Source organism: Zophobas morio, unplaced genomic scaffold (genome assembly GCF_036711695.1).
Source record: "Zophobas morio isolate AGI-343-1 ecotype UQ-CSIRO unplaced genomic scaffold, CSIRO_AGI_Zmor_V1 ptg000002l, whole genome shotgun sequence".
Taxonomy (NCBI): Eukaryota; Metazoa; Arthropoda; class Insecta; order Coleoptera; family Tenebrionidae; genus Zophobas; species Zophobas morio.
The window spans coordinates 9,764,342-9,775,425 of record NW_026972107.1 but is presented as its reverse complement, the minus strand read 5'-3'; the positions used below and the strand labels follow the sequence as shown (position 1 = coordinate 9,775,425).

Sequence of the window (11,084 nt, the reverse complement as noted above, 5' to 3'; positions counted from 1 at the left end):
ATATCACCGGCACTGTTAACAACTGCTTCTGTGTTATAGGGTGGTTTATGGGTTGTCCATACAATTTCGAAATACACCGTATACTATAGCACTTCGTTATTTATTGCCGTTTGATAAAATTTGACTAAACACTTGTTCAATTCGTCAAATCGATATTGAATATGTTCTTGGAAGAGAAACACTTGTAAAGGGTGTTCCATCTAAACCGATCGATCCAATTACTTAACGCAGAGGAAACAAATACGACGAAGAATCCACAAATCACATTTTTTGCGACAGAAACCTAACGAAAAATTGTTAGTTCCGATTTTGGCAAAAATTGTGGTTTAGTGTGCAGTAGCTTTAAATAGTTTGAATGAGTTTCCAATATAGAACACTCGGTACGCTTAAACAAAAAAAAAAACACGAAGAGGTAAATTACAAAGCACTGCAATCGATTAAACTATGTTTAATTTAATGGAACCCTACGATAAACAGCTCGAAAATAACGTTCGTTAGATCGCACTTAATTACGACAATATACTTAGCAAACAAACAAATGAAATTAAATCCGAACAATCTAGAAATCCATTTCTTTTAAACCCCTCTGTATTTTTCAAAGTCAAGGATTTAATTATTATTGGAACAAGTCCGTTTAAAACGGAATTTCTTTGTGAAAACTTCGTAGTTATATTTGTTTTATAAATCACAACTGGGGCAGGAAATAATGGAAATTGAGTAAAGTTTTGCTGTGGAATGGTTGACTTCAACCCTGACCTCAAATACTTAATTACTTTTTATAGTTAAGTTAGGTAATATGTTATGATTCTTTTTACTTCTCGAGCGTATGCTAAGGAAGTATTGTAGTAAGGTCCATCCGTCATGCTTTCTCGACGTTTCAGGACCATTAGAGTTGAAAAAATACTTAGATCTTTCATTTCCGTCTGCCTGTCATCTGCCTGGCGCGCTTCGGTCTGCTGTCTGTGAAGATAATCTCCGAAACTACTGGAGTGATTGTTGCCAAATTTTATAGATGTTTTAGGAATATCGCATTGATGGTAAAATTGCAATAAAAATTTGTCAAAATTTTATACAAATACAAGAGGAACGCTGTTCATTAACTCAGGCGGTTAAACTATAGTGCGAATAACGTGTGGTCGAGCCTCCCATGGACCTTTTTTTTGCACTGTGACCAATTTTTTCATTTTACAAAAGTACAATTTTATTATTAAAACAAGCTACTCAACAAAAGATGGTTTTCTTGATTTAAAGTTCTGCCTTTATACAAAAACATAAAACTCTGCCATTTAAGTATTTTCAAACCTAACCTGACCTAACCTGGCTTAATTTGACAAAGGTCTAGAGGTCTAGCAGGTCCATGGCTTGGTTGGTGATCCTTCTCCACTCACTCGAATCTCTAAACTTTTTATGTCCTTCTCCACTTGAGTCTTCCTAGATCTACATCAGTGGCGAAGATTTTGTTTGATTTTGGCACGCACCAGGAAGTGGTCAGAGCTTATATCCTGTGTTCTGTATGTTTTCACACTCTCTATGTTTAATTCGTCTCTTTTCTCTGTGATCTGTTTGATTGTGTGCATTTTCCATTGAGAAGTCTCCAAGTTCCTTTATGTACTTATGTTTCCTTTTTCAAAACCTGTGCTCTTAATTCATAGATCCTGTTCCGCTGCAAAATTTATCAAAAACTTCTCGTTTTCGTTTGTGACCTCGGATAGGCTGTGTTATCTGTTAGCGTGTTCTATCACCAATTTCCAGTAGCACTTCGGAATTTTTCATACTCTCGTACTCTCGTCCCAATACCTCTTAAAATTTTTCCTTCTTTATACTGTCCACCTTTTCGGTAAATGCATGTAAATTTATTGTGCTGATTTTTGGTACTTTCCCTTAACGCTTATATTTAACATATTCTTTCCGATATAGCTTTAAATTCTAATATGGTAGCTTAAAAGTTCTTATGTATGAGAAACCCGGTTTTCTCTTCCACTCTCCTCCATTTCTGATACTCCCGTACTTTGTGTCGTTATTTCCTTTTGAAGGTAAGCAGAGAAAAATGTTGTGCCTCGGTGGGATTCGAACCCCACGCCTCTCGCTCTCCGGGCAAGTATCCTAACCACTGGACCACGAGGCCACTTATCTTTCTCTGCCTACCGACGTGTTATTGTGCTGCCACACTTTAATAGCTGCTAGTCGTAGATGTTTCTCATGTTCCATGTCCCTGTCAACATATCCTTTGTTAATCTGTTAGCTTTTCTCTTCCTCCTTTTACTCCCATTTCCGTTGATTTTAACTGTTTATCCTTTCTCATTGTCTTTTTGCGAGGTCGTTTGTGTTTTCCCTGGGTTTATTAGTTTCTTCCTTTATTTTTTGTTGGGATTTCTCTGATTTGTTTGACGCCTGGTGTTCCTTTCGAAGATCTTTGGGTTATGGACACCGTTTTAGTTTCACCCTCCTTAGATCTGTTATACCATCCCATTTTCGACTCAGGATCACTGAGTCTATTTTGTCTTTCCTCACTAGATATCACCCTGGATATCTAAGAGAGCACTAGAATATAGAAGATGTTCCAAAACAGGGATCTAACGTGAATCCTTGCGGAATGCCTATTGTCACGTTTCAAGTCTCCTTGTCAAAAGTAATATCGCTAATTGTAAAGTATTCTTTTAACATTTTGTACCATTTAACTTGACCTGACCTGATTTAACTTAACCTGGCCTGACCTAACTTATCCTAACTTGACCTGATTTACCTGATTGACTTGATGTGACTTACCGGAGTGGCCTAACTTGACCTGACTTGACCTGACCAAATCTGATCTGATCTAACTAGACTTGATCTGAGCTGATCTGATCAGATTTGACCTGAACTGAACTGACCTGACCTAATCCTGGGGGGGGGGGGGGGGAATCTTCCATCCATAATAACTGACAGCGCTCCGCTCGATACGGTCCGATATGCCGAGGTCACCCGAAGTGGCACCTTCCTTTGACACCTTTCCATTAACATCCTGTACTTTTTGATCTTTACAATATCAGCCCACGCCATTCAAACGAAATGCACCACCCCCACGAAGATCCTCCTCTCGTCACCACTGGGAATGTCCTGATTTGGTATAATTTTCGCAAGTACTCTGGTCGTCCTATCTACCTTTTCTATTGTTTTTTTTTGACATGTTGTACCATCTTGAGGTCTTTCTCAATCCACATTCCTAGATATTAAATTTGATATCTTCTCTACTCTGCACTGCACAGCCCCCTACCCTAACTTTCTGCGTTTGGCTATTACGACAGTTCATCCATCCGATCACCTTTTCTACCGACTCGTTTGCTGCTTCTACCAATCTCCTTACCTCTTTTGTCGTAATCATTAGTGCCTGGTCGTCGACGTACGCTATCATCTCCGCTCATGTGGCATCCTTAACCTTGTGGCGGCACAATAACACGTTGGTAAGTGGAGAAAGATAAGCGGTTTCGTGGTCTAGTGGTGAAAGCACCTGCCCGGCAAGTGGGGGACGTCAGTTTTCCATCATACAATAAGTTCCAGAGTAGGAAGGCCAGCACGGAGCCCTCAAAAACACCCCTACCCAGTACCATTTCGCTTCGCTCTTCTCCAACGACCAACACCCTGTTCTGGAAGTAATTTTCGACCATCCTAATCAGGTATCACGATATATTTTCGTTCCTGCTGAGCTATGTTTGCGTTCCACCAGTATTTGTTTCGTTGTCTTACACGCTTTGTGCCGGTTTTTTTAAAGGTGCTATCACAGGCGTATTTTATTAGACTTTCTAGATCTTCCGATGTCCTTACTTCCTCTTTCCCTCCGTTCCAGAATGTAACCTCTGTGTTCGCCGGCAAGGTCCGTAACCTTTTCTCGTCTCTTCAGTCTGTTTTTCCTTTTTCTTTGTGCGTTCCACCTCCAAGATTTTATGCCTATGACCACGTAGACTCTTGTTATCAAGTACTCGCCATTTTTTTATCCCCCTCCCTTGTTTTCAGTGTACATCGTAACATCTATACGAGAAGTCTGGCCTGACCTATTCTGTCCTGTCTCACTCTGACTTCACTTGACGTTGAAATACAAAAAAAAAATCTTGAATAACAGTAACTCCATTAAAATAAAAAGTTTCAGTATTCAGGAACCTGAAAACAAAAGTGTGTTTAAGAAAAAAAATTGTTGCTAAAGATGTAGAGTTTTTTGTATAAGAATGTAAAGTTTCGAGCAGATATCTCGAATTTTGTATGTCGTGGAAATAAGCTCGTGTTTTTTATTAAGAGACGTTTATGAATAATAAATATAATTCTAAGCAGGTAAAAAATAAATTTTCTGCGATTGTCGTAATATATCTGATAATTCTCGAGTAAAAAAATTAATGCGTAGCAACAATTCGATGCTACTATACAAAAAGTAAGTTATAACAGAACTGGGTAATATAAAAAAAACTTTAAGAAAAAAGTTATTCTTTGTCTCAATATCAGATAATATTTTATCTCGACCCGGAAATTTCGCAGCGAATCAGGCGAAGTTTGGAAGAAAAAATGCTGAAAACTGCCACTTCCAAAGTAGTATTGCCCGCTTGAAAGTAAAATAGCCAGTACTTCGTGCGCTTTTGTATAAATTTTATGGAGGAATAAAATAAATTAACATTTTCACTTACTTTACGCTTCAATATCATCAAAATAAGTATCCAGCTTTCTCTTGCATTTCCAAGATTACAAATAAGCAAATAAGCACAACGTAATAAATGTCTGTAGTTTCTCGGCAACAACCCAACTAAATTAAATCAAATGAATACATTCCGTTTCATTGATCCCGTGTTTAGAAATGTATTTCAGGTGCTCTTTCCTGGAGGACGCTCGCACCAACATCCAGAATGAAGTACACTCGAAATACCCCAGTCTGGAAGTCCTAGGCATAATAAAGTCGCACGAGGTGAATATCTAATCTAAATCTCTGCAATAATAGATGAACTTTGCGCAATCTACCGTACACCACCACCACTATATAACTAAAAGAGAAAAGCTCGACGCGTCGTTATTTTCCTTGTAGAGGGGTAACGTAACAATTTAAATTCCTGCAAAAGCGTCAACACACTCGCTCTAATTTCCATGTAATGTGCGCCCGTCGTTACCAACTCTAATTCCAGGCCCGGGGCGTTATTGTTATAAGTTGACTGTCTTAATTGCTCTGTTGGTAAAACTGGCCTGCAACCTCGTGATATCGGCAAAACGAAGCCAAATGCGGTGGTGGAATGCCACTGTCAGCAGGGAAAAACTGCCTACATCTGGGAGATAATTAATTCCTCCCACAAAATTACACACCCTCACAACAGAAATCCACCAACTAGTCACAAACTCTTTAAAACTCACTGAAAATACAGCGGCTTGTGGTGTAGTTGTAATTGCAATTGTATTTCTTGTCCTGTATACGGCGTTTCAGCGCAGATTATATTAAAAATGTTTCTTTAGAAGTGTAACTCAATACAATATTTCTGTGGCCACAAATACCCAACTATAAATATATCATAAAATCAATTATTAAAACATGCAGAGACATTCTAGTTTACCATATCATGGATAAAAGAGAAAATCCTATTTTAAACGGAGATAAAGAGTATTTTAGAATTTAATACACAATTAAAAGTATTAATTTTAAAAGACTTTATTAAACTGATTTATAAAAAGTGTGTTTTAAGAAGAAAACAAAAGTGTCAGGTTCAATCAGGTTAGGTTAGGTCAGGTCAGGTCAAGATCATAAAAGCGGAAACTGTTGACTTAATATAGGAGAATTAGAATGCAAGGGCAGGTCACTGAAAACACGTGTTAAAATTAAGGATACGTCTAATTTATTTAGTTTGTAATTTCACCAAATGGCAATTGTATGTATAAACAAAAATGAATCGTATTCGACGCCGCAGTCCCCTTCGACGGGTATAATTAGTACAAAACCAGTTTATTAATAATTTTCTAATCTGAAATATGTACAACTTTGATTATTAATCAACACGTGTTATTTATGTGTTACCATTTGTAAATTCATAGTATATGTTAAGATTTTAAACTAAGTACTTAGGTTCGAGTATAATTTAACTACAACTAAGCAGACGTTCTTATAAAATACGTGTCAGGAAATTCACTAATTCACTAATCGAGTCCAATAAACAACTTGCTACTTTCATGTTTTTTCGAAGTTCCATGACCCCTAGAATAGGAAAATAGGTGGTTTCCAGTTTCCGCCTATCTTTCGTCTTTCTGTCTGTCGTGTCGATTTTTATGTCATAATTTTCGACACTACCGGACCGATTTGGCTAATCATCCCCATTACGAATGACGTCATCTCCAAAATTTACAATAGTAAATTTGTTTTTATTTTTATAAAATACAATATACAATACATCCTAGACATCCAGATTAACAAAAAATCAAAATTATGTAACATTTAACTTTGAAACTGCAAAACCGAAAGCTCTGAATTCTTGCAAACGTTTTAAAAATTATGGTAAATTATTGATCAAAATTTGTTCGTATTATCCCCTCCCAAAAAATTGATGACGTCATCTCAAAATTTTTGCAAATTAATCCTGTCTGAAATGTGCAAAATATTGTGATTCTATACTTGTGGTTTATCAACATACTCATAGTTTTTAGGATTACTTATACACTATATGTATATTTTAAAATTATCATAAGGATGGTAAATTTTTGATCAAAATGTCTTTCCTCATCCCCCTAAAAATTGATGACGTCACCTCAAAATTATGCTTCTTAAATCTTATCTTAAATGTGCAGAGTATGATGAGTCAATACTTGTGATTTATCACTGGATTAACATTTTTTAGATTTGCTTATACGGGATGCCTCAAAAAAATTAATGACTGAGTCAATTTATTTTATGGATTTTATTTTATGGATTAAATCAAGAATTGAATACTTTTAAATCTTGTAGACGTTTTGAACTTATTGTAAGGATGGTAACTTTTTAATCAAAATATATCTGTTTATCAATTCCAAAAAATTGATGTCATCTCAAAATTTTACCGAATCTAAAATTGCAAAATATGTTTAGTCTATATTTGTAATTTATCACTGCATTTAATTTTTTTTGATTTGCTTATACAGGGTGACTCAAAAAAATTAATAAATCAGTCAACTTATTTTATTGAATAAATTACTACCAACATATTTTCTAATATTTTGGCCAATATTAATGCGAATTCAATTAAACTTTATATGCCTGATCATTCTGGATTATTATTAGTTTAGAATTACATAGTGACACTATGACACCTAACTATTCAATTAAAAACTTCTGTAAATTAATTTTTATCAAGCGAATTTCCTTGATTTAGATAAAAATATAGCCCCGCCCACCCACCCTCTCTCTCTTTTCTTGGACGGTATGTCATTTGGCAAAATATGTCTGTTTATCAACGTCAAAAATTAATGATGTCATTTCAAAATAAATCCTATCTAAAACTGCAAAATATGATGAGTGTATACTTGTAACTTATCATTGCATTCATATTTTTTAGATTTGCTTATACAGGGCGACTCAAAAAAATTAATGAATCAGTCAACTTATTTTATTGAATAAATCAATACTTTGAAATCTTGCAGACGTGTTAAAGTTATTGTAAACCTGGTAAATTTTTAATCAAAACATATCTGTTTATTCCCTCCAAAAATTGATGACCTCATCTCATTTTTTTTTCCTTGCACTGGTAATACGCTGTGACTACTTTTCTTTTGTACTTTGACTAGTATTACGCACGTCTATATATAAAAATGATAAAATAAAAATTATAATATTCAGAACATTTTGTTCGATTGTGGTTTGATTAATAATTTTCGTCCTACGTTTTGAGGAGACAAACTCATTCAAATCAAACTGTTTTTTACGTGACATTCTTTCCATGTAAGTATAAACATAAATAAACACTTGAACGTCAGATTGTTATTACCTAGTGTTGAAGAGCAAGGGTTGTAAGAGAGGGATTACTTTAAGTTCAACAGGGTGAGTCATCAGAATCTGACAGCGGACTCTCAGTCAGTAGCGTAACATGCACACTTCAGAAGGGGGTGGTTTTTAAATCTATTTTTTTAAATCGCAAACAATAACACGCGGAAACAGAAACTTAAGTGAACTGGTCAACACGCTAGCACGAATGCGGATGAATCTATTAGGCACTAATCTAAACACGTACAGGTACCCATCGCAGATAGGAAAACTAACTAAACTAATAGTATCCTAAAGCCCTACATAACCCACACTTCATAACCTCTCCCTCGAAATTTTATAATATGTAGTTCATTCATGGCATTTGAACCGTTTAAAGAGAAAGGACCTTGAAAATTATCATCTGTTAAATTAATATCATTGTTGGACTCGAAATGAAAGGGGTATAAAATAGAAATAACATTAACCTAAAAGTTGATATTATCCTGTATTAATGTATTTTTTTGTTACATCTGAATTATCTTCTCACAGTTTGAATTTGAACATTTATTCCGGAATTATTATTTTAATTTTGTATACCGTACTTAATATTTGCTTGTTGTGTTTATTTTTATAGATGCTTTGTTTATCTAATGTGGGGTTTACTTTCGGTTCACGACAATGTAACCCATTTTTGATTTAACCAAGAACATGAACTAATGTATAACTTAACATCATGTAAGTTCTTTGTGGTTTAAAATTCTTGATTAAATGTGGCGGAATTAAATTAATTAACCTAAAGGCATAAGATCCCCTAATCAAAGGGAACACACGGTTTGTAGTTAATGATGTTAAATGTTAAATTGTGTACTTCATGGGGAGATCCACGTTAGCATGAAACCCGTAGCTTAGTCCAATAGCCGGTTGTTGCGCGAAGACAGGGTATAGAGTATAATATGCGGCAGGTTTTTTGGACCTAGAGATATGACATTTGATTGCTGATTTTTCGACTACCATAATTTAAATTTGTCGCCATACCATTTGTAATAATTTGAGTATTTGCATCCAGTTACTTTAATGACGATTTCTTTTTCCTTTTGTTGATTTGCAAGATTTGATTTAATTTTTGGAAACTGAAGAAAGTTTTTGCAGCTGAAAAATAAGTTCATAGGGTTTCAATTTTTTTTTAATAACCTGTTCAAATTCCAAAATTTTTAAGTCTTGATTTAGGAATCTCAGCAAGCATATTTAAGGTTGTAATTTTCAAGTATATAGTTATAAAGATAGCTTTATCAAAAAAGACAGGTAATTCTCCGACTTTTAAGAAATTGAGTCAAAATGTCATTTTGTTTCTTCTGCCAAAAATAGCATATCTTGTAATATTTGCGACTGACTAATAAGCAATAAAACTTGATTTCCTGCTAGCCCTTGAGTCCCACAACCCGACCCCGAAAGCTATTCCGAAATGCCACCGTCGTCGGCAGAAAAAATGTTTTAATTCGTGGGATAATTAATTCTCTCTGTTTACATAAAAGCAACAAATCGTGCCATTGGTTTATAACAGGTCCTGGGCTTGATTACTGGAAAACTTATTAATTTTCCTTCAGATTTGGGGCTTTTTGTCCCGTTCTTGTTGAGAACGTTTTAGGTCAGCGCATTCATCCATTAATTAAGGATTTTTATATAGCTGAAATCCTCTTCTGTATGAAGTTTTATGCCCATTCGAGTTTATTCAAGCGGAATGTCAAGTGGAGCAGCATAAAGATGTGAACATCGATCGCAGCAGAGAGTTATAAAAAGGCATGTTTACATGTCTGCTTCTTCACAGGAAATATTTTCGGGAATTATTCTGAATATATCACATCCAGGGACTTATTTCGCTCTAGAATTCGCCTCTTTTTTGCTTGCTTTACCCTTTCCAAATCTATAACTTATCTACCTGACATTTATTCCGTTTACTCTTATAACGTTTTCCTATCGCCAAGCTAAAAGCAAACAGTTTCTTTTGTGCTACATATTTTACGTTTTTGTATAGAAAATATATAAACTGCTGAAACATGCTGCACATCATCAATTTCCTCCAACCCAAGGAAAAACAATTATATCAACAATGAAATATTGGAAAGAGCTATAATGGTTGGACCCATTTTGAGAATTTACGACCACGTGCGGGCTTGAGCAAATCTGTCTTTCTTTAATTGATGCCGCTTTTATTTGATTTATCAAAACAACAAAACAATACAGAACGTAAATCAGCGTTGCATTAGGCGATACCTGCGTTTCAAAACATAAATAATTCATTATCTCCAGGATAAATTATTAAATCTGGTGGTTCAACTTACCTTTTTGTCGGGGAACCCGTATATGAAAAATTAAAAAAGAGGCGGTTTTATTTAACAATATTTTTCAGGCACTGTGCCCTATGCGTGCAAGTTTCCTAAACCGTCAAAACGCGTGCTTTTCGCTCGTAATTCCACCGCCTATTATCCTTATGGAATGAACATTATCTTATACCCGTATTCGACACATAATTGCTGGAATTATAGATGCTTATCCGATAAAACAGTAAATTCTCTCGGAGTCATAAACAGACATCGACATTAACTCCTTATTATTTAATAACCATTTTCGTCGCAATTTATGTCCTCGTTTGCCGCTTGATTTATTATAACAGTTTGATATCACTTTTAACAGTCACTTAACTGTAATCTCAGAAGGTTGCTGTAAAGAATTATACCGTTTAGTCTGAAAATGCTAATTGAGAAAAGTAAAAGTGTACGTCATTTAGAAAATAAAAAATCGAAAAATGCATTGTTGAAGGCGGTCGCGCCGCAAGAAAACGTGATCAGTATTGTTTATGTCACCTGTTAAGAATGCGAGTCAGGCGAGTCTGCACGTGAGAATACAGTACGTCCATACGTATCCTCAGGGCACATTGTATTATGCTGATCTTACTGGCATCAGGTGAAATAATACCCTGTTGAGATGTCTATCAGAGCTGACAATTATTGTCTCTGTAATATGCCAAGCACAGAGAGTGGAATGAATACCCTACTTATTACATCCTTCGTGAAGAATTGTCCTATTGCCTTTTAGTATTTTTTATTTAGCTTTATTCAAGTATCCTATGAAGTAGCAACGCAACTAACAATATACA

General features: G+C 35.3%; 1 non-coding gene across 1 annotated transcript; it reads right to left on the bottom strand.

The window, feature by feature from the left end:
* Nucleotides 1-2,051: 2,051 nt before the first annotated feature.
* On the bottom strand, nucleotides 2,052-2,125 carry Trnas-gga (transfer RNA serine (anticodon GGA)). Its single transcript has one exon. It is a non-coding gene; the product is annotated as a tRNA-Ser (tRNA).
* Nucleotides 2,126-11,084: the final 8,959 nt, after the last annotated feature.